Genomic DNA, 3,122 nt, shown 5'->3' with positions numbered 1-3,122 from the left:
GCAAGTTACGAGATACAGACGCGTGTGCGATAACCAGTGATAACCAGTTATATCTGGAGTGTGTAATTCAGGGAGACTTGTATAGCTCCCGCGTTATTAATACGTGAATACTCTTGAAGATAGTGTTAAGGGATTTTGTTGTAGGGTTTGTAAAGTGTGGAAACCCGTAATATTGTGATAATTAATTGTAGCCGTTAGTTGAAGATTGTTAAATAAACCAATTAACCATCTCTACGGCGTCTTCTGTAACGAAACACGTTACAATATATATACTAACAGAGAGAGGAACAAAGTATTATAAGAAAAGTGAGAAATTAGAATACACTGGGAATAATCAAGGGAACGCCAAAAATGGTTTCTATGTGCTCAATTCTCGTCAACTTCAACTTCAACTCCCTACTCCTCATCAAAGTACTCAAAGGCATTTACTTCCTCGTACTGCTGGTACTCAGACACTAAGTCGTCCATATTTGATTTTGCATCAGTGAACTCAATCTCATCTATCCCCTCACCGGTGTACCAGTGCAAGTAAGACTTACGATTGAACATGGCTGTGAACTGCTCTGAGACCCGCTTGAACACCTCTTGCATGGCAGTGATGTTACCAATGAAGGTTGCCGACATCTTGAGTCCTCTGGGTGGTATGTCACAAACGGCAGTTTGAACGTTGTTAGGGATCCACTCAACAAAGTATTTGGTGTTCTTGTTCTGGATGTTCAACATCTGTTCATCAACTTCCTTCATGGACATGCGTCCTCTGAAGACAGCCGCAACTGTGAGGTAACTGCCATGCCTTGGGTCACAAGCGGACATCATGTTCTTGGCATCGAACATTTGTTGAGTTAGTTCGGGTACTGTCAGGGCTCGTTATTGTTGGCTACCACGGGAGGTGAGAGGAGCGAAGCCGGGCATGAAGAAGTGGAGATGTGGGAATGGGACCATGTTGACAGCAAGTTTCCGGAGATCAGCATTCAGCTGACCTGGGAACCTGAGGCTAGTGTTCACACCATATATTGTGAGAGAAATTAGATGGATAAGGTCACCAAATGTGGGAGTCGTGAGTTTAAGTGTCCTGGAACAAATGTCGTAGAGGGCTTCATTGTCAATGCAGTATGTCTGGTCGGTATTTCCAAGTAGCTTATGGACAGACAATGTCGTATTGTAAGGTTCAACGACAGTGTCCGATAACTTTGGTGAAGGTCTCATAGAGTATGTGCACATTATCCTGTCTGGGTACTCCTCTCTGATGTTGGAAAGAAGCAATGTGCCCATGCAAGAACCAGTTCCACCTCCCAAGGAGTGAGTCAGCTGGAAACCCTGAAGACAGTCACAGCTCTCCGCTTCTCTCCTACCCACATCTAACACAGAGTCGACCAGCTCAGCCCCTTCAGTGTAGTGACCATTAGCCCAGTTTTTGCTAGCACCACTCACACCATAAACGAAGTTATCGGGTCTGAAAATCTGACCGATCGGCCCGGATCGGACAGATTCCAGTGTGCCGGGTACAAGATCCACCATTATGGCGCGGGGTACATAATTTCCACTTGATGCTTCATTGTAGTAGACATTTATTCTCTCAAGCTGAAGGTCTGAGTCACCATGGTAGGCGCCAGTTTGGTCGAGACCATACTCATCAGAGATGACCTCCCAGAACTGGAGAGAAAGAAAAACATAAGATGATCTTGAGGTCCACCAAACAGTCAATCATAAATCTAACAATTTCCACATTTTTAAAGCATTCACATCTTGGACTATCTAGCTAAAATTGTTGAATATTACTCGTATAATACTGTGACGTATTTGCGCAATGCAGGACACCCTCTCCACTTCCAGCAGCGACGTAACAACATCGAAGCGCTGTCGCTGCTAAGGTAACAGGCCAGTCAACACTCCGCCCCCTCCCCCGCGGTGACTAACAGCACGTCTCCCTCTGGTGTAACAAGGGGACGCCGCTGGTAACACGAGGCAACAGGGAACGGTCGGCTGAGCAGTGTGTGAGCAGAGTGTGTTGTCAGGAGTGACACAGTGTGGATCGTGAATTCACCGAGGTCAGTTTCAAAAGTAGCAGTCGCCGAGTCGCGTTGTATCGAGTGCATGGCAGTGACTACAGCAGAAGGCGTAATTGGGATACTGTCGAAGGCAGTAGCTGTATAACTGTAAATTGTTTAATTGTGTGATCGAATATGCAATAAATTCGCTAGATCCAGAACGGCGTGAAGTTATTTGTCGCGTGATACATACCCAACGCGTGACAATTTGGTGTCAGAATTGGTTTAAACACCAAAATTATATCTTGGAGTAATTTCTTGCATGCATGAGTAGAAAGAATAACATATGTATGTTGTTTATATAATGTGGTAATCCAGTACTGAAGTCATTAGCTTTATGTGCGCATTCCCACATTATCCAGCTCCCTAGTCCATCCAAAGATATTCATTTACTTACACTTAATTACATTTATGGGAGTACATCTCTCTTTGACGCTATCTCTTAATTTAATTCACTTTAATGTAACCCTGAAGGGAGAGGTGAGTGAAAGTTCAGAGTTTTGCCTAGAGTGCCAACTTACAAATGCTTTCCTACTGAGTTTATACATGGTGTGAAAAGTATCCTAAGAATGAAATGAGACTTTGAAACTCCTTAGACATTACATTTCTCCCTTTCCAGGATAAATACAAATAGCAAACAGTTGATCTCTAAAGTGGAAGGAACACTGTTCTAATCCCATGTACAGGGGTCATAGTCTATCAGTACAAGTGGCCAGCTGCTTGCCCAGTCACAAAATAGGCCATTCATGAAACCTGAAGATTCACTACCATGCTTGCTGCATGGAGCATGATGTCAGTTAATGTTTGTGATGGATTTTATGTAATGGAGTAAAAGGTTTTGGGTGGAAAGTGGTAATGGCCTCTGACACTTCTAGTTTGAACTATAAGTAGCTCATATTCAAATATGAACAGTTCAGATTGATTTTCAATAGTACATATCATTTATTTTGATAGGAATCAAAATTATATTTGGTTTACAGTATCACAGTTGTTGAACCAAAAATACTTTATTTGCCACATGCTTCTAATAATTAACTTCTTAATATAAATCTGAAATTCTAAAGAAAGAAAGGA

General features: G+C 42.6%; 1 pseudogene; it reads right to left on the bottom strand.

Moving 5' to 3' along the window:
• Window positions 1-228: 228 nt before the first annotated feature.
• On the bottom strand, window positions 229-2,284 carry LOC111873034 (annotated as a pseudogene).
• Window positions 2,285-3,122: the final 838 nt, after the last annotated feature.

The sequence above is a fragment of the Cryptotermes secundus genome, unplaced genomic scaffold, assembly GCF_002891405.2.
Source record: "Cryptotermes secundus unplaced genomic scaffold, Csec_1.0 scaffold3213, whole genome shotgun sequence".
Taxonomy (NCBI): Eukaryota; Metazoa; Arthropoda; class Insecta; order Blattodea; family Kalotermitidae; genus Cryptotermes; species Cryptotermes secundus.
The sequence above is the reverse complement of the archived record's forward strand: the minus strand, read 5'-3'. Positions and strand labels throughout refer to the sequence as shown.